Source organism: Rhinoraja longicauda, chromosome 18 (genome assembly GCF_053455715.1).
Source record: "Rhinoraja longicauda isolate Sanriku21f chromosome 18, sRhiLon1.1, whole genome shotgun sequence".
NCBI lineage: Eukaryota > Metazoa > Chordata > Chondrichthyes > Rajiformes > Arhynchobatidae > Rhinoraja > Rhinoraja longicauda.
In genome coordinates this window covers 30,930,916-30,952,339 of record NC_135970.1, presented here as the reverse complement: position 1 = coordinate 30,952,339, position 21,424 = coordinate 30,930,916, and the positions used below count along the sequence as shown (strand labels likewise).

The 21,424-nt window shown below is 38.2% G+C and overlaps 1 protein-coding gene across 6 annotated transcripts in view; it reads left to right on the top strand.

The window, feature by feature from the left end:
* dagla (diacylglycerol lipase, alpha) overlaps positions 1-21,424 on the top strand; it is a 167,450-nt gene that overhangs the window by 64,930 nt on the left and 81,096 nt on the right. For 3 of the 6 annotated variants that reach the window (XM_078415434.1, XM_078415432.1, XM_078415433.1), the window contains one exon: positions 2,989-3,124. The exons of 1 other annotated variant lie outside the window; for it this stretch is intronic. The gene's annotated coding sequence lies outside the window, so the exon portion shown is untranslated. Of the gene's footprint in view, positions 1-1,256; positions 1,331-2,988; positions 3,125-18,521; positions 18,765-21,424 lie in introns of those variants that run through there. 2 more of the 6 variants (XM_078415436.1, XM_078415437.1) reach the window with 2 other exon arrangements.

Below are 21,424 nucleotides of genomic sequence, written 5' to 3'. Positions count from 1 at the left end.
TAGGCTTTGTCTGTAACAAAGTTCTTTTCATAATTTTGAGACAATTTGGAATTCAAATCCCACTGCAAAGTCATAAGCGCATAAATCAAGGTTGCAGCACTAATTGGTACTGGGGAAGCACCAACTGTTCTTTCTGAATGTTCTTTCTTTACCCTCCAAACTATTTTCACTGAAGTGCCCGTCCAAATTTTTTTTTAAAGGAATGGGATGACACAGATGGTAGAGCTGCTGCCTCATAGGGCCAGAAACCTGGGTTTGATCCTGACCTCGGATGCTGTATGTGTGTAGTTTGCGCGTTCTCACTATGATTGCATGGGTTTCCTCTGCGTGCCCGTTTCCTCTCACATCTCAAAGGCTGGTTATTTGGCCTCTGTAAATTGCCCCTGGTGTGTATGGAGTGGATGTGTAAGTGGGATAACATAGAACTGATGTGATTGATGGTCGGCATGGACTGTGGGCCGAATGGCCTGTTTTCATGCTGTATCTTTAAACTAAACTAAATTCTAAATTGATTCGGTTTCCATCAACCTCGCCAGCAGTGGGTTCATAACCACTCTGCATGCAAAATGTTTTGCCTGTATCTGGCACATCACTTAAATCTGTATATCTGGTCCTTTTACTACACGTTACAGGTGCAACATCACGTTGGAACCAGTGATGATCCTTTACACTTCCATTACCTCCAGAAACTTAATTGTTCCAAGAAGAATGCCATGTTATGTTAAAAAAAATCTATTACTACTGGCTCGTTGAAAGAATAATCCTGTTGGTCCACGATAAAACTGTTTTTCTCCAATGCCCTATTAACTTTCTCCCTTGCATGTGTATACCTATATCCCTTTATAGAAGTTATAATATAATTTAATCTGGTTGCATCTCAATTTATTTTGTCACCGGTTGATTGATTTTAATGGAGGTTGCCTCGACTGCATCGATAAGCCCAAAGTGCCTTGATCATACTTCAGTCTTGAGAATGTTTAGCGATGAGTGGAACCAATTGAGAGGGCCTATAATATTGACCATATGAGTAGTGAAGCGGATAATACTGATCAGGTCACAATAGAGATTAAATGGGCCAGATGGCAGATCCTCTGCTGCAATTTTAATTTACTTGCAATTTATACTGTCTCTGCCATTTTGGATGCAGTAACTATGTAAAAATGTTTTTCTGAATAACCTTTTCTCTACCATTATTTTTGTCCCTAACCCATAGACAGTTGATAATTGGATTGACTGGTTTCACTGGCAAGCTTGTGAATGCTGCTAGCAGTATCAGCAGCCTTTAAAAGGTTGAGACAAATTAGATATCCAGCTTCGCCTGAAAGAGAAGGTTAGCAATTGGAGTTTGAAATCTTGACTCATTTTTTATTCCCTCTCGCCATACCAGGTGTCCTGTGACCAAGCGAAGCAAACTTGGCATAGCTCAAGCTTTTAAAAATTTCAAAATATACTCTATTCAAAAACATTTCAAACAAGATGTAATAAGAAATATTCAGATCAAGCTTTTCACTGCACCTCAGTACATGTGACAATAATAAACCTAAACCTAATACCCATTGTTCAATATACATCAGGAAAGCTGCAGCAAAGGAATCTTTAATTCCTAGCTGTGATAGTTATGTGGCCACTGGACTATTGGTGAATGTATGTCCCCAGCAGAAACTTGTATTGTATAATTATTCAGTCAATATTTAGTATATCATGTACCCAAGCAATTTACTAAACGTTATTATAATAGTGCTAAATTCCTGTTTGGGACTGAGTTGTGCAAAAGGTTAAAGCACTGCTTTTTCATTGTCGAGATTGTATTCTGGGCAGGTCCAGGAAGGGAGAGAGAATATATTGCCTAATAGTTGCAAAACACAAAGTCCTGTAGGAACTCTGGGTCAGGCAGCATCTGTAAAGGGAATACACAGATGATGTTTTGGTTCGGGACCCTTCTTTGGACTGAATCAGAAATATTGTTTGTCCATTCCATCGACAGATGCTGTCTGACCTGCTGAGTTCCTCAAGTTTTGCTCAAGATTCCAGCATTTGCAGTTCTTTGTCTCTGCACGTTCCTCATTAGTTAGTGGCAGGAAATTAGTCATTGCATGAGATGGCGGACCTAACCTTTCTAAAGAATGTGGTTTAACAGAGATCTGATTACAGTTTCAGAAGTGGGGAAAGTATTATTTCAGAGTACTGAAATTTCTCGGACTGGAAGTGTAAACCTTTCTGTCTGACAGAATAGAAGATGCTTGTGTTTAGGCAATGACAATTATTGTTGTGCACCAATTTGAAACTCTTCTGTTCTCAAGTTGTGATACCACATTTTCAGAAAGGCACTGAAAATTAACAATTACATCATTTGTTTTATCCCACTAAATGCAGGACGTTTGCTTTTTTGGATATGTAGTTTTAATTTTCCCAATGAACTCATTAACATAAGGAATGCTGAACTATTTTTGCAGTGATTTCATAGACATGAATTGACACCATGACATTGTTAAATTGAAAATTAACTCGCATGTATTCAGTGAGAGTATAAAAACAAACTTTAGAAATTTGAAGACATTTATTTGAGTTGTTTGTCAAGCCATAACAATTTCCAGATTTTGCGATGATGATGGAAGTTTGCCTAGGTCATGTCTGTGGATTTTTTTCTCAAGTAACTATTCAATAGGGGAACAGAATGAATTTGGCAGAGAGAATTTGGCAGAAGGATAAAACGATATCTGTTATTAGCATGTTGGCAGCAGGACGCTATCTGACAGCTAAAGTTTGAATATTTACAGTAATAGTCCAGCATTGGCAAATTGTTGCTCTTCTATCCGTTATTACAAATTTTAAAAGACTTTAAACTGTAGAAAGAAGAGAACACTGGATGAAATAATAAATTCAGAAGTTGAGGTATTACATGAAGAAATATGAAATTAAAAAAACGTGTAAAGAATAAAACATCCTGTAATTATTAACCTGTTTTCAAAATCTTGTTATTCATTTCAGAATGATCTTTGAGCACACATCATTTTAAGCAACACACCAAAGTGTGCAATTTATAAAATGTGCCTGATCGACTCTGTTTGGCATTGGATTGGGAGAGAAATTGGAACAAATCGTGTTTTGATCAAATCTAAATCACGTAAGTAGATTCTAATTTAATTTTTGGTATGTTTAAGATTTCAGAAATGGGTGTGACAACTTGACTGACTATGTACAGAAGAATGCACAGGAGAAAGGTAGTGCAGTCATATTTTTAAATGTTACTCACATCTTATATGACCGTATGTTTGTTTAATAAGAGGCTTCATTCATCAGAAAATATATGTTGGACGGAAGCTACAAGAACTAAAATGTTTAAAAATTGTGTCTTCTCTGAGGAGGATGTGTAACTATGTCAAAATTATCATACAGTAAACCCTTGTTTTTACGGATCTCTTTATAACGGATATTGGTGATAGCGGATGGACCGATGAACCACTGCCAGGCTGGACTGCCGAAGTCACCCACGGCCTACACCGCTTGCCCCGATGCTTCCTCGGTTAGGCCTGCTGTGCCACCCCTGGCTGCTACCTCGGTTAGGCCTGCCAATGCCACCCCTGGCTGTTACCTCGGTTAGGCCTGCCAATGCCACCCCTGGCTGCTACCTCGGTGAGGCCTGCCAATGCCACCCCTGGCTGCTACCTCGGTTAGGCCTGCCAATGCCACCCCTGGCTGTTACCTCGGTTAGGCCTGCCAATGCCACCCCTGGCCGCTTCCTCGGTTAGGCCTACTGACGCCACCCCTAGCTGCTATCTCGGCCACACCTGCCGACACCACTGCCGGCCCATACGGCCTCCAAAAGCATGTAGGCTGAGCAAGAACTCACTGACAGAGATGCTTTTTTTCAGCTGAAACTTTAAACCAAAGCCTTACTTGCCCTAAGCTACAAAGCTCCAAGGTCTCAATACGGCAATTCAAGTGGTGACGTTGGCAGGAACGGCCGAGGAAGCTGCGTGGGCCGGCGGTGGCGTTGGCAGATGCTGTTGAGGATGCAGCCATAGGTGGCATCAGCAGGCGAGGCCGGGAGTGGCATTGACAGCATGACCTGGAAGCCGGCGGGGAAGCGGTGTGGCCCGGGGATAACTCGGCAGTCTGGCCTGGCAGTGAAGTTCAATAGGTCCATCCCTGTTATCGAATTCTGTTTTGAAGTGGTTCGTAAAAACAAGGGTTTACTATACACCTGATCCTGGGTGATTCTAATTATAAAGAGTGGAATTTCAGTTGAAATTCATGTGAAATGAGATGGAGGTAGAGAAATCTGCTAAGGAAAGAAATGTGGCCAATGAAGTAAGTTTTGGTCAACATTTTATTGAAGACCAGGAGGGAAACAGAAAGCAATCTCTTTCCCTTTTCTATTGAAAGTCTTTGACCTGAAATGTAACTCTGTTTCTTTCTCCACAATTGCTTGACCTGCTGAGCAGTTCCAGCATTCTTTCCTTCTTTCAGATTTCCACCATCTGATTTTTAAAAATATTCATCCATATTTTTCTTCTGGGTTTAGTTATAGATGATGTGAGAAAATCTACTCTTGGTGCCACTTGAAATCCAAAGATGCTATCATTTCATAAAGTAACAATTTGATGAATAGGTCAAGAAGATGACATCAAAGACAATATTTTCAAACTGGTAGCAGAATTAAGAACCTCCATAAACTTAAACACAAGGTAGAAATTAAAAAAAACTTTATGGAGATCAGAAATAAGAGCAGAACATTATGACTGCATAGTCGGACTAAAAGCTCCATCAGAAGCAAATAACTAGACCTGTATTTCAAGAGCGTTTTGTTTCATAAATCAGTTCATTCAATTTGATTAGCATTGTTAGAAGCCATATCTACTAAAATGGTGTGTGATGGTAAAATTATCCATTTTTCCTGCAAAATTGTCATTTTGGTCACGTCTAGTGCAGATAGCTGCCAAAATATTTACAGGAAATGTCCTTGGCAATAAAAATGAATATCTAGCAATAATTAATCCTAACCAGTCATGGCTTGCGATTGCACAAGTTTTTTTGTACAGCTCTGAATCAATAGTATTTTGAAGATAAGATTAGAATTATAAATTTTAGATGGATAAGTTTGTTTTTCTTATTATTATGGTACTGCCTACTGCATCAAGGCCAATTGATTTTGAAATCTTGTTCCAAATGCAAAAATGATTTTTTTAAATAAAAAAGAGAAAAAGTTCTGCATTGTAATTAACTCTAAACAAACAGAGCTTTGAATTTACATACATTAGATCTACAATCAGCTTGTGATTTTAAATGTCCAATTAATTTGTCTTTGGTAGAATTAGGTGTGAGGTGAATATTGCAGAAGATACAGAGATAAATTGTTTTATTTAAGCAGATAAATTTTATGAGCACTCTTATCTCCACTTGAATGGGCAGAAACTGCTTTCTCCCTGCTGTTATCAGACTCTTGAATGGTCTTATATGCTATATTCTCTTATATGCTAAGAATGTTTTCTGTTATATGCTAAGGATGTATTCCCAATCTCCCAATTTACCTTTTTGCAACCTTTCTACATCTTTTTCCCTGTACTTGCTCTATATCTGTAACACAATTATTCACTCTGTTTTCTTTATCTTTATGTACTACCTGTTGTACTCATGTATGGTGTGATTGTATTATGTATGGTATGATTTGCCCAAAAACACAAAAGACAGATTTTCATTGTATCTTGGTACGCATGACATTAATTAACCAATACCAATAATCAGTTTGATAAACTAGTGAATAGCGTGAAAGTGTCTTGTGCTTGCACAATGTTGCCTTTTTTATGTTCATATTGAAACATAAGAGGTGTTGCCATTTGTATTTGTTTCTACAGCTATTTAGTTGAGTATAGGAGCAAAGAGGAAGGATATTCTTGCTATTGAGGGTGTGCAGCGTAGGTTCACTAGGTTAATTCCTGGAATGGCGGGACTGTCGTATGTTGAAAGACTGGAGCGACTAGGCTTGTATATGCTGGAATCTAGAAAGATGAGAGGGGATCCTATTGAAACATATAAGATTATTAAGGGATTGGACACATTAGAGGCAGGAAACGTGTTCCCAATGTTGGGGGAGTCCAGAACCAGGGGCCACAGTTTAAGAATAAGGGGTAGGCCATTTAGAACGGAGATGAGGAAAAATCTTTTCAGTCAGAGAGGTGTAAATCTGTGGAATTCTCTGCCTCAGAAGGCAGTGGAGGCCAATTCTCTGGATGCTTTTAAGAGAGAGCTAGATAGAGCTCTTAAAGATAGTGGAGTCAGGGGGTATGGGGAGAAGGCAGGAACGGGGTACTGATTGTGAATGATCAGCCATGATCACATTGAATGATGGTGCTGGCTTGAAGGGCCGAATGGCCTACTCCTGCCCCTATTGTCTATTTGGAGATAATTATTGATGTTAGACATCTATTTTAACAACATGTGTGTAGTTTTACTTAATAAAGTGCAGGTTATTGGAAAAATATTAAATTTAGGTAGCCATTTTTCATGTTAAGTTGCAAGTATTTGTAATATAATCTAGTAGCACATCAGCACTCATATTTGAGGTTTGGTGCATGAATAATCCCCACAGGATGACATAGTTGTGGGGAGCCACCAAATCCATTTAAACGGCTAGTTCTGGAGAAAGGACAAGTTTGGAGAACGAGAGCAAGAGGAAATTTGGAGGAGTCTCAAACCAGAATTCTGCAGATGCCGGAAATGCTTAGTGGGTCAGACACCATCTGTGTAAAAGGAGACCTGGTTAACATATCAGGTTGATGATCATTCATCTGAACTCAGGAAGAGCGTAAAATAAGAGTTGTATGCTAGGAATGCAATGCCTTTGATCCAAGGGATCCTGTGCAGTGTACTTTTCTGATTATTTTAAGGAATGAGAGTGTAACACTGAGTTGTCAAGGATACAGTAACATGTGAATATATCGTTACCTTGTTGTAGGTCCCGGCTTTTAACTCGGTTGATGGTTATGCAAAACAGTGCTGCAGTAATTCAGTAGGTCAGGCAGCATCTGAGGAGGGAATGGATAGTCGACGTTTCCGGTTGGGATCCTTCTTCAGACCCAACCACTTCAGATAGTTGTTAAGTTTTCTGCTTTTGATTCCACCAAGAATGGTGAATCATGGATAACAAGTGAAGTAGAATGCAGATTCTGTTTTCGAGCAGTCGGTGACATTCGTTTCCTTGCACGACACTGGGCTACCTATGAGTGTTGGTAGATAAGGTTTTCATCAATGTCCTGGATCAGGAAACCCAGGAAGAATTTGGTGTGTAAAAAATTATAGAAAATTGTAAGTGATTGCTTCTGTTATGAATCACAGCCCATATTTTGTGCAGTGGACATTTTAATCCCAGCATTACATCTTTTTCAACTGTAACAATTACGGAATGAATCCTTTAGCCAGCAAAGAGAAACCTTTCAGAAATGTACTTGTGCACCGATATCTGAATTTCTGATAAAGTTTCATAACTGATGGTCCTGTGGGTTCTGTGCTAGCAGTTGACAGATTAAAAATAAAGATGAAAGAGGACATTATATTACTAAATTTAGATAGCTCACGTTCTTGAGAGGGTAATTTACACTTACTCATGAGCTCATTACAATTACCGTATTTGGCAATTTCATAGCTGAGCTTTTTGCTGCATGGTTTGCATTTATTTGTCTACATTTTTTAATCTGTCAAGTCGAAGTTGTTATCTTGACAGTGCAATATCATGTGTTTCACAGAACAAGCTTGTAATCACCGTTACATTTAAATCTGATGCCAACGACTTGTAGTGTGCACATTTGAATTATGGATCTCAGTGTTGGTTGAAACTTTAGCTCTAAGGATACTTTCATGACGTATCTTGATAAGCATTTGAATTTCCAGTGTATAGAAAGCTATTGAACAAATGTTGGTTTAGTAACTGGATATCTAATGGCTGTCATGAATATCAAACACTATTTCTGTGTTAGAAAGTAGAAAGAAAGAACTGCAAATGCTGGTTTATACCAAAGATAGACACAAAGTGCTGGAGTAACTCATCGAGTCAGGCAGCACCTCTGGAGAAAAAGGATGGGTGACATTTCAAGTCGCCCTGAAACGTCACCCATTCTTTTTCTCCAGCTGAGTTACTCCAGCTCTTTGTAACTATTTCAGTGTTGTATGACCCTGATTCTAGGAATTGCTCTATCCCCTGCTTTTTACACGTCTTTGCCAACTTTCAGCAGTCTTAAGTTTTTTAATATATGCCAATTATTCATTAATGGCAATATTATGCTGGCAAAACATTTATTGTTATCTGAGGAGATTGAACTGCAGATGTTTTTACATCTGACCTTCTCAGGGAGAGAAGATTGTTAATGAAGAAATGGAAAACAGTTGAGCCATGGATAAAGGCCAGAGGAGCTCTTGGAATATAATCCTGGGACAGTTACGATGCGCCTCCAATAACTGCGACCATACTTCTAAAAGATATTGCAGCAAGAATTGTGCTCACATGAAGTTTTTTTGTTATGTATAAATTTGAGTAGGGTTGGTATTGTTCTTTAAGGTAGAGTCTGATTGTAATTGTATACAATTACAGGTCGTCCACAACACCTGATTTCTCACAATATTCTTAAATTCAAAATTCATATAAGCATGCATAGTTCATTTCTCTCTCCACTTTTGTAATTGTTATCAGTCTTATGTGAATTTAATGTCATTTGTTACAATACTAAATATAGGGGATGACTGAACTGCAACAGTGCTAGCGAATTTATGGAGCAGATCGGTTGTTCTTTGACAAGCAAATGTTAACACAGGATGAGACTTATTATTGAAAATTGGTTAAAAAATGACAAAAAAATTGTGACATAACCAATGTACAAAGCGTGGATGGCAATTTACTTTTGTTTAACCATTGCCTATAAATATATTTCTAGCAGAACTCCTGCGGTGTTGCTCAAGAGGAACCAGTGGAAGCGATTTCATGAAAATGGATCATTTATCCATCTGAGGCACAATAACAAGGCCATTTATTTACAATGTGTGAATTAATCTAATTCTAATCTTACTGCTTTGAGATTCTTATTAGCTTTTCGGTTCTCATTTACTCTCAAAGAACACCAACAGGGGGAAGACACAAAAAGCTGGAGTAACTCAGCAGGACAGGCAGCATCTCTGGAGAGAAAGAATGGGTGACATTTCAGGTCGAGAACCTTCGTCAGATACACCGACAGGATATTATTACATATAATCTGATTAATCAGATTAAGTTAGTGTACCTCCCATCAAGACTTGGCAGAATGTCAAGTGTGAATTACTTTAATCTTTTGTTGATCTGTAAGTGGGGATCTTAATTAGTTGATTAAATATAATCAATTAGAACTATCCTATTTGTAGAAATAAGATTCCTTACTGACTTCCACAAAGACAAAATACATAGAGAATAAGATTTGTTCATTTCAGTTGTAAACAACTTGTTTTTGTAAACCATGATTATTCATACTTTCTTATAATGTAGAAAAAGCCCATTCAGCCAACCTACTCTTCTGGTTCTCAGAACAATCCTGTTAATCCTATTTATTTCCTCTAACCCATTCTCTGCCACATGCCATTGATTTTCACTCATTTGTAATAGCAAACTAATCTATAACATCTTTGGGATGTGTGAGGAAAACAGAGTACATGAGGGAATTTCCAAACTTTGCACAGACACATCAGCTGTTCCTACCACATCACATAGAAATGGACAAAAATGTAATCTATTGCTTGTAGGGGACTAATCCGGCTCATGCCATTTGTGCGCATTTCTGGCAGGGTTTATTGGAAATCCATATCGTCTTAGCTTTTCATTTGATAGGTGAAGTGAAGTGAGGCTATTTATTGGATGCCACCATCCAATCAGCCAAAATCAGCAAACTCAATCTAGATAAAAATCAGAAAATAGACTTCCTTGCCTGCACTGTACAGGGCAATCAAATCAACGCTGAACAACTTTGCAATGTGCCTTTGACCTTTTGTGTTCCTTTACAAGCACGCCACGTACCATAACTAGCTTGCGAGGTTAAAATTACAGACAAATCAATTCTTGTTAGACTACATTAAAGCCCACTAAATTCTGGCTACTGCACAAGTGTAACAGGAGAATTACTGTCTGAATATTAGAAATATTACCTCTCAGATAAACTCTTTGACAATACTAAGTTTCTAGATCAAACACAATTTTTTATTGTTTCATTTATGTAAATGGAAAATTCTGGATATTTGTTATAAGAAACATATGTCAATTTATATTCTATTTTTAAATCTATTTTTTAGATTCCTGTCATATAATTTGAGATAATGGTAGTGACGTCTGCCCATTATTTCTATGGAAAAATTATTTATCTGGCAAAACAAATTTCCCTTGAGCTTTCTTTGGATACTGGAGGAGTTTTTAACCAGACTAAAAATCTAATGTGTTGGAGATGGCAAGACATTTTTATGTTATTTGTTGCTGTGACTACTTCATTGCCATTAGTCCCTCTTATGCTCATAAAGTGCTGGAGGAATTCAGCTGGTAAGGCAACTTGTGTGGACGGAATGGACAGACAGCATTTTGAAGCAGAGTCTGAAGGGCCACGACCTAAAATACCATCTGACCTTTGCCTCCAGAAATGCTGCTTGACCCGTTGATTTCCTCCAGCACTCTGTGTTTTGCTCTAGATTCCAGCATCTGTAGTTTTGTGTGCCTCTTGTGCTTTTCTTCTTTCTTTAATCCCTGACGTAGCGCCGTTTCCTGTTTAACTTTGCATTTTGGACTTCATAACTGGAATGCTCAATCCTTCTAAGTCTTTCCATTTCCCACAGGCTTAAAGTTTTAAAAATACAATCTAGATTTCTAAATTTGATTTGTCTCTGTTAACCTTGTTGAATGGTTCATTGTGAACCCTGTCCAATCAATTAAGTTGCTAAATTAAAAATTCAAGCACGACAATTCTTGCATGAATAAAACCTAACTACATTAGATCTTAACTGCTGGCTTGAATTGGAAGATAAATCTGTTTCTTAATTTAAAATATATATAATTGGAATAATGTATTTACTGATTTGCAATATCATTTAATTTAATGATGGAGGTGCTATATAAGAGAAAACTTCATTGAGAATTACTTTCTGATTCTTAATCCCCTGTGGACGATTCAATTAAATTTGGTAATATGCAATTATGTCATCATTTCAAAATGCTTGTGGACACATTGCCACATCGTTTTACTGCAATAAAGGTTGGTATATATTGGCTTGTTCTACCGAAAACAATATTTAACCACATCTGTTTTGTGCGTTGTTTATTCGCCGCTTTTCCGTTAGGATAGTTTGTCTGTTTGTTTTTATGTTGATTGTTTTTGTAAAGCGCTTTGAGCACCCGATAAGGCGCTATATAAAATAAATGCTTATTATTATTATTATTATTATTATTATTATTATTATTATTATTATAACAGGTATAACAGGTATAACAGAGCTTTATTTGTCGTTCGGTACCGAAGTACCGAACGAAACTACATAGCAGTCATAGAAAAAAAAAGAACACAAGACACATAACCCCAACACAAACGTCCATCACAGTGACTCCAAACACCCCCTCACTGTGATGGAGGCAACAAAACTTCCACTCTCTTCCCCACGCCCATGGACAGACAGCTCGTCCCCGACCGACCCGCACAGTCCCCGCGGCCGAACCGGGCGATGAAAGGCCCGCGACCAAGCCTTGCGCAGCTAAGTCCCGTGGTCGAGCCGCACCGGGCGATGTCAAGTCCGCAGTCGAGCCGCACCAGCGATGAAAAACCCCGCAGTCGAGCTGCACCGGGCGATGTTAAGTCCCGCAGTCGAGCTGCACCGGGCGATGTTAAGCCCCGCAGCCGAGCTGCACCGGGCGATGTTAAGCCCCGCAGCCGAGCTGCACCGGGCACTGTTAAGTCCAGCGGCCAAGCCGCACCGGGATGTAAAGTCCAGCGGCCAAGCCGCACCGGGATGTAAAGTCCAGCGGCCAAGCCGCACCGGGATGTAAAGTCCAGCGGCCAAGCCGCAGCGGGCGATGTTAGGCCCCGCAGCCGAGCCGCACCCCGCGCCGTGAGGAAGAGAAAAGTTCCCCCCCCCCCCCACCCCCCCCCACACCCACCCCCACCCACCCACACCACCACCCCCTCCCACACATACACAACCAAAAAAATATATATAAAAACCATCCCAACACCGACACACAACAAAAAAAAGACGGACAGACTGCTAGTCAGCCGCTGCCGTTAGGCGCCGCCACATTGATAGTGCAGTGGGCACATATTAAAGATAGTTGCTGAGTGAGCCATACCGATGGAAAGATCTTGACTTGATAATAAACTGATTTCACTTGGACTGCAGTCTATGGTTAACTTTATTATTTCTGGAAAAAGATGAAAAGCCAAACATTATACCTAAGTAGAGAGTAGAGAAACAGGAAGATATGCACCAACGAGGAGCATTTGGTCAATAGTCCGTAGATCTTCAGAATTCGAGACTACCTTTTTGGCTGATGCATTCATGCAGTTCTGCCCAGCAAGCAGCCAGTGTCTTTGGGGGAAGAGAGAACAAAGTCAGTGCATAAATAGTGAAATGGCCTCTTTCACCCAAGGGGTAACGAAACAGAATTTTATTTCAGAAAATCAAATGACTGAGGGAACTGAAACTGCATTTGAATAATTTATACTAATAATACAGCAGCAGTTCATTAAGGTTTAATTTCTTCGGTGGTATAAAAAGAAAATCTGATTTTTGACAATAAATCCATATAGTAAATATAGAAACATTTACAATTGCAGGAAGAATGTGCAAATTTATCACCAATAGAACCAATGTTAGGATTAAATCTAGGTCTCTGGAACTATGAGGCCTAGATTTAGGCCTCATAGGCCGATGAACGGCTGTGCCAACATGCTGTTCAACATTTGTCACTGTCTCGGAAAGCTCGTATTAACATGGCAGGCCCAGAAATCTCACTAGGATATGATTATTGAATTAGTCTTAACTAGATTATCTGTAATGTGCATAGAAATAGCTGGAAAATTGTTCTTGATATTATGTTTTTGTAAAAAAAACGGAGCCTATCTCAGTTTTTTACACGTATAGAGTTGTACAGCATGGAAACAGGCCTTATGGCCCAACTCATCCATGCCGACTAAGTTGTCTATCTGAGCTTGTCTCATTTGCCTATTTTGGACCAAATCCCTTGAAACATTTCCTATCCACGTACTTGTCTAAATGTCTTTTAAACTTTAATTATACCTGCCTCCACATATATGTTGAGGAACCAATCGATTTCTGCATAAAAATTGTGATTAGGTTTCAGACTTCTTGTACCAAGTGGCTCCCTGCTGATGGAGAGCAATTTTCCTTTGCACAGGTGGACTTTGCACTTCAAAACGAATAGTTGCTTGTAAATACCAATAGATTAATTGGAAGTATTTATTAGCCAATATCATTTCTTAGTTATATAAACACTTCAATGTGTTTATTAATGCATGTTAATACTTTCAGAATGCCCCAAGAATGTTTTGATTATTTGGGGTATGTATTAGGTTTAGTGGACTTTAGTTACATGTGCCTTTCTTGTTATCCATAGGCAATCCATGGGCCTATCCCTCCAGGATAATGATTTTGTACATAGATGCACAAAAAGGAAGAGTAGCTAAAGTAAATGCTGCTCCCTTGGACGATGAGATTGAAATTACTATTTGGAAATAGAAAAATGGCAAAGATTTTAATTATTTTCATTTGGTCTGCAAGGTAGAATACACTAAAAAATTGCCAATAACAATAGATAATCATGGACTATAGAAAGGGAGAAACTTAACGAATTTTATAATTGAAATTAATTATTCGAGAATCTGAAGGCTAAAGACCACCAATTCCTCTGGACCTGGTGACCTGTTTTAAAACAAAGTAGCTGAAGTGGATATATTGATTGTAATCTGCCAAATTGCTAGAAATTTGGAGAGGTTACAAAGGCTTGGAAAGCTGCAAATGGAGGACATTATTCAAAGTAATGAAAGAAACAGAAAGCAGAAAACTATAGGTCAGTTAGCCAAACATCTAGCTTTGAGAAAATATGAGCATCCATTGTTAAGGAAGTGTTAGATTTAAAAAATAGTAAAATTTTGATTCATGAAGTAGGAACATTCCCCTCCGAAAGGAATTAAAAGGATGGACATTGGTGGATGTTTCCCCCAGTGGGGTTCTCTACAACTAACGGCCATCGCTATATTATAATAAAGTGGTTTTAATGAAAGGGAAATTGTGTTTGGCAAATTTCCCAAAGTTCATTGAGGATGCAATAAATAGGATGAATGAAGGGGAACCAGTGACATCCTCAGAATCCAGAGGTGTAGGGATTTTGGATTTCCAGAAAGCATTTTATCAAATATGGAATAAGTAAGTTGTTGTGCAAGATAAAACCGCACAAATTGACAGATAAGGGAATTGGCTAACTAACATAAAACTGGGTTGGGATGAATAGATAAGTTGTGGATGGGCAATCTATAACTAGTGGAGTGCCACGGGGATTGGTGCTGATGCCTCAATTAGTTACAATCTATGTTAAAGATATTGAAGGGGCTGAGTGTACTGCAGCTAAATTGGGCCGATGCTACAAAGCACATGGGTTTGTAAGTAATGAGAAGGACATCAACCCGTAAATGGATATAGATAAGTGAATGGGCACAAAGTGGCAGGCTTAATGTTATATGGGAAAATATGAGGCTATCCACTTTGGAAGGAAGAATGTTAAAAACAAATTATTACTTAAGTGAAATGAAATAACAAAATATTTATCATTACAAGGAAATTGCGGTTCTAATGCATGAAAGGAACCAGAAAGTTTTCATACAGTTGCAGCAAGTATTTAGGAAGTCTGATGGAATATTGGACTTTATTGTAAAAGGTATGGAGTGAAAAAGAAGGGAACGTTTGATGCAATTTCACAGAATGTTGGTATGAACACATCTCAAGTAGATCAAGTAGATGAAAGTAATGAATGCACTTTTGGTCTTTGTATCTTGGACATAGTGCAAGAAAGGTCAGTAGGTTAATACATGAGACAAGATTGAACCCCCGCTCAAAGGCAGTTAGAATGAAAGGTGATTGTATTGAATCATAGAAAAATTCTGAAAGGGATTGACTGGGTGAATGAACCTTATTTACAGAATAAAGAATTTCAAATAAAGTAGATGAGGAGAAATTACTTTTGAGGGTCAGGGCTCCTTGGAATTTTCTGCAGCATGGAGCTGTGAAGATGGCGTGACTGAATATATACATTAACCAGCATTTGAAGTATGAAGCGTTAATGGGTATGAGAAAGGAGCGGGGGAAATGACGTTGAGTCCATGATTAGACCCGGCACGGTCTTATTGAATAGCAGCGAGCCTCAAAAAGTGGATAGCCCATTTCTGCTATTTCTAATGAGGTGAAAGTATAGGCCTAGTTTGTTTAACCTCCCCTTGCAAGGTAAATCCACTATTACATGAATCAATCTGGTGAACCTTTCCTGCACTTTCTCTATGATAAGTATGCATTCCTTCAGTGTGCCAGTCCTGTCATAACCTCTATTCTGGCCCCAGCATTCTCTTTGAAGTGCCCAGTTACTGGGGTATGTTAGTGAAATGATAGATAAGCATGCTTTTACTGAATTATTTTCCAATTAGCCCGTTGCAACTTCTTTTAAACCAGGTTCCACCATTTTTCTTACTACTGATGTCAGGCTAACTGGTTCATAGTTCCCTATTCGCTTTCTCACTCTGGGAATATTGGGGTTATATTTGTTCCATTCCATCTATGGAAAGTGATTTAAATTTTTTGGAAAATTTGAAGATTTGGACATTTAGAAGGCTTTTAAATATGCACATGGACATGCAGAGAATGAGTGTCAAGGACATGTGCAGACAGAGACGATTGTAACTTAGTTTCATGATCAGTATGGACATTGTGGGCCAAAGGGTCTATTCCTGTGTTGTACTGTTCGGTATTCTTGGAAGCCCACCAGTGAATCCACCATCACTATAGCCTGCTTCTTCAAAATGTTTTGGATGCAGATTGTCAGCTCCTGGAGTTTCAATGCCTTTCAGGGTCCTTATTTACTCTGGAACTGCAGTACTCTCTCTGTATCATCGAGCCTGCTTTGACCTCTAATTTCTCCTAGTGCTGATGAAATGTCATGTTACCTCTTGTTTTCTTTCCATTGGCTTTCTGAGCATTTCAAGCATTTTCTGATTTTGTTTCACAATTTCCAGCAGCCACAGATTTTTTTTTGGAACAAATACCTTTTCATTGTTGCCATAGAAGCCAGTCTGGATCTCAGTTAATTTTACTGTGTTGCTTTGAATTCACACTTTTCTTAAGGAAATGTTCATTTTCATTCAATACTGCTTTTCTAAATTTGAATATTTCATAAATGCCAAGCTGCCTGCCTCTTTCTGTACCTTTCCATGTTATTTGTTTTTTGTACGAATCAGTAATTTGTGCCTTTGTATTTTCTCACTGGCAACACACTCCATCTGAGGTCCATCAAGGTTTTCCATTGTTTTGAAAGTAAACTTTGGTCAGGATGCAAAAAGGCTGACTGTGACAGAGGGATCTTGTGGTCCGAGTCCATGACTCCCTGAATGTGATACCACAACTAGCCAGATTGGTAATAAAACCACATGATATGCTTGCCTGCACATGTTGGGGCATTGAATATAAAAGTCAGGAAGTCATGATACATCTTTATAGGGCTTTGTTTGGGCTACATTTGAAGTATCGCATGCAGTTCTTGTCGCCCCAATACAAGAAGTATGTGGAGACTTTGGAAAGAGTGCAGAGGAGGTTTACCACAATGATGCCTGAATTAGAGGGTATTAGCTACCGAGATAAATTGAACAGACTTGGATTGTTTTATTTGGAATGCTGGAGTTTGCAGGGAGACGTAATAAAACTTCAATTTCCCTCCTGGGATAAATAAAGTTCTATCGTATCATATCATATCATAGAAGTATATAGAATTATGAGAGGCATGGATAGGGTATGCAGTAAGAACCCTTTTCCCAAGGTGGGAAAATCATATACTAAAGGGCATAGCTTTAAGGTGAGAGGGGCAAAATTTAAATGAGATGTGTGGGGTGTTTTTTTTTACACAGATGGTGTGAGAGCCTGCAACAGCGCTGCTGGGGGTGGTGGTTGAGGCAGATACAATAGTGGCAATGAAGAGACTTTAGGTTAGGCATATGGATATGCAAGGAATGGAGGCAAATGGATTATAGTGTGAGCAGCTAGGGGTTGTCTTGGCATCATATTTGGCACAGATATTGTGGATTGAATGACCTGTTCCTATGCTTTACTGTTCTCCATACTATCCTCCTCTCTCTCACAATCTCACTATTTACATATGCTGTTGAAATGAGCCTAACTGAAAATTTCAAAATTAGGATTAGTGGTTTACATTAAACAAGGATTGCTGAAACAAAGCAGGTTCTAAAATCTAAATCTAAAAAAAAAGAAAGGTAAATGGAGTTAAGATGTTGAATAGCTGTGATCTAATTGAAGGTCCAGAGCAGAGATATTCAGGCCTATAACTGGATTATTTTAGTGGCCATTTCCCTTTGCTGTTTCAACCTGCTTAGTTGAATTTTGGGGTTACTGATTGAATTGCATTCAAATAAATGCCACCTATCCATGTTCTCCAGAGATACTGCCTGACCTGCTGTGTTACTCCAGCACTTTGTGTCTTCTTTTGTAAACCAGTTCCTTGTTTCTACGTCTCCCATTTAGTCTCTGTCTTGAGAAGAGGAGGGAATGGAGGCTTCTTCCATCAAATCCACAATATAAAACTACTCTAATATAATACTAATTACCAATCTCATGCAGAAAGGTCTGGATGAGAACATACAATGGAATAACGAAATCACTAGGAATTTATTGTGATTGGGTTTAATCTTCATATACGATTTATCCCTGTGCGTGCTAATGTTGACGGCAACTTCCTGGAATGCATTGTTTATTTTACAATACTAACATCTGGCAAAAGAGGTGGTAATGTTCTTTTGGGGTCATGTTGGCAATTTCAATTCAAGTCATAGTCTATTTAAACGATCATTTGCAGATTTGGTGACTTAATGAATGATTCCTGGGTAACAGTACAGTTGCTTGGAAACAAGTTTAAATTTGTGATTTAAATAAATTATTTAAATTCTATATAGATTTAGTGAACCAGGTAAAACGGCAATGTGTTGTCATCATGTAGTCAAAGTTCCTGTTGCATCATTTATTATAAACAAACATTCCTTAGTATCTTGCGAGGTAGGTTGTCATGGTGACAGTTCTTCTTTAATGTACATTACAGATTCGGAGTTAGCCTGAATCAATGCTCGGCAAAGGATGCAACCCTTGTGGAGACTTGAAATACTGTTTGTAGAAATAATTCCTCACTGCTGGAGCTTGCACTTCAATACTGTTTAAAAACTAATCACAGTGAAGTGCTGTTAGTGAAACATTTGTTTTAGCATTTATCTGAAGCATACTTATAATTTCCATGGGGCAAGATGCTTTTTAATTGTAATATCCAGCAGTTTGAAGATCACTGCTAATCTGATATAATTAATTAGACTGTGTTTCCTGTAAATGCCAAAGCTTTCCTAAGGAATTAGAAATTTGATTGGTTGAAATATTTCTCCTGAAAGGAACCTTCCTGTTATTTTCACTGCAATGCTGTGCGATGCATCATCAGAGGTCAAATGGTAAGATTTTAAAAATCATCTCTAACAGTTTCAATTTCGGTGTAAATATGGGGCCAACTGGATATAATTTATTTTTAGGAATTTGGTTATGACACTACAAATTCACTGTAGTGAAAGCACTGCTATTAGATAAACAGGAAGAATCTTGGACCCTGATTCTTCTCCTTTACATATTTTGTACTAGAATTGATTTGCTATTTTGTTAACATTGAGCAAGAGGGACAATATAACTAGAATGATATTGATTTTGCATGTGTTTTTCCCCCCAATATTTTTATCTATTACGTGGGAAAAGACTGGATTTTAAACTGTTAGAAACTCTATCAACATATATTTGAAAAATAGGTACTTCCATACAAGCCACAGGTCTTTTGTTTTACCTTTTTGGAGATGGCAACAGCAACTATTATACATTTGTGTCTACTTTTGGTCTGAAATGTCTATTGTGGTTCATACAATATTAGGAAACTATTTTCGTGCAATATTACAGATGTATGACAATTAGTTACATATTATAGATGAATGTGAATATACAGGATCATGTTGTGAATTTTAAAATCCCTTCACTGTGTCATTGTTTTATTTCCAAGGATCTCTCTCTGTTAATACTGTTTCCATTTGATCCATGGGGATTTATGTTTGGTTTCTTGTAGGTTATGATAGCGGTGTAGTCATACAATATGTATTTTCTCCACATCCAGCTCTTTTCCCTTACTCAAAATTAAACATCCATTTCCACAGCCATTAGTTTGGTTGCAGTATGTACCTGATCAGGTACGTTTGCACAGTTTGCCAAGGCATCTTCAACAGTTCTCCTGAAATCTGCAACTTCCGCTAGCTTATATGATGGGCAGCAGGCACAAGTTCCCTCCATGTCAAATGTCATCCTGGAAATATATGATAATTCTTCATTATCACAGGAGGTAAAATCACTGAGTTCCCTGTCTAACAGCAGTGAGAATATTCTCCTTATGGATTGCTATTATTCAAAAAATGGTTCACTATCTCATTATAAGGGACAATAAGTGGTAGTTGTGTTAAAAGCATTCCCATAACTAAATAAAAATAAATAATTGGTTTGTGGTTAATCTGTTCCCCATCAACATTTAGCCACCATTGAACCACAATCTTCAATATTGTTTTGGTTAATTTATGTAATCAAATGTAATTAGATCAACTGCAATGGCAGTTTTCAAGTTTCTATCGTGATCATTAGTACAGGCCTTTCTTTGCTTTATACCCATTATGTGCATCGATTCTTTTCCCAGGAACTCTCCATCTCAATTTCTACCTCTCCTGGTCTCTCACAACCTGTAACACTGAGGCGTACATGAGAGCAGGGATCACTGTTACCTGGTAAACTCCTCGTTCCATTTGGCCACTCAATCACTCCAGGTGTGGTGGTTAAAGGGTATTGGTCCACTTTCATAATTTGTCTGTGCTGTTTGCTCCCTTCAGAAATTTTGCTTTCTTTCAAAATACCACATAATTATTCACTAAAGGGATTTTGTGATTAGTGATGAGTAGAAGCCGCAGCTTGTAAACTGCACTTGTTCTTAAATACTCTGAAATGTACAGGGATTAGATATTAATGTCAGTAGGATAGGACAAACTATTGAATATCTTAACTAATTGCATTTTGAGCCAGGAAATTTGAAATAGAATAGTGAATTCGATGCCAAATTATGTACAAAATGATGAGAGGGATGGGATAGAGAATGAAAAATCAACTTAAAAAAAATATATATTTCATATATTTTGAATCCTCAACATTAATTGACTTCTAAAGGAATGGGATTCTATACAATGTTAATTCTGGTACTACCTTACCCAATCCTCCAAAAACGCAAGCTGTTATGGCTACGTGAATTGAAAATTTAGTGAGAATAATTTTTTAATATTGTGCTCAAGAGGTAAAGATTATTGAACCCAGATGCGAACATAAAATTAAGATGCATATTACCCAGGATCTGGCTCATGTTAGTTTAGAGATGCAGCACAGAAACAGGTCCTTCGCCCCATTGATCACACTAGTTCTATGTCATTCCACTTTCACAATGTTACAAATCAATCTCTCCCCCTCTCCCCCACACCCCTCTCTCCCCCCCCCCCCCCCCAGCTTACACTTTTCATGAACCATTGAAATGCTTTAAAGAAGACCGAGCATTTACTGCTAGAAGCCTTACAATGTGGTATCTTAGCAACTGCTATGTTGATGCATCATTGGAATTGTGTCTACTGCATATTCACAGCTATGAACAAACATATCAAGCTCCAGCTCAGGCTTTTGAGAGGGAACAAAACCATTTCATTCTTCATGTTTGTGCTTAGTCTTTGAAAGGCCTATTCAATTTGTCCTGCTCCTCTACTCTTTCATAGTCAGGAGGACTCATGACATAATGAAGGCTGTAAAAAGATACAAAAGGCAATTCTCTGTGTAAATGCACTAATGCTATTCTGAATTCCATAATTATTTGATTTTTACAGTTTCATCTGAAACTTTATTTAGGACATTTGAATTATTAGTTTTTGAGTGGAGAAAAATGTAAACCACAAAAAAGGTTTCTTTCCTTTGGCTTTTTTTGGATGGAAGTTTGTTGTGAGAGATCTCAACAACTCACTAATCAGCTGGATTAGAATAGAAAATGAAGAAGTAAAAG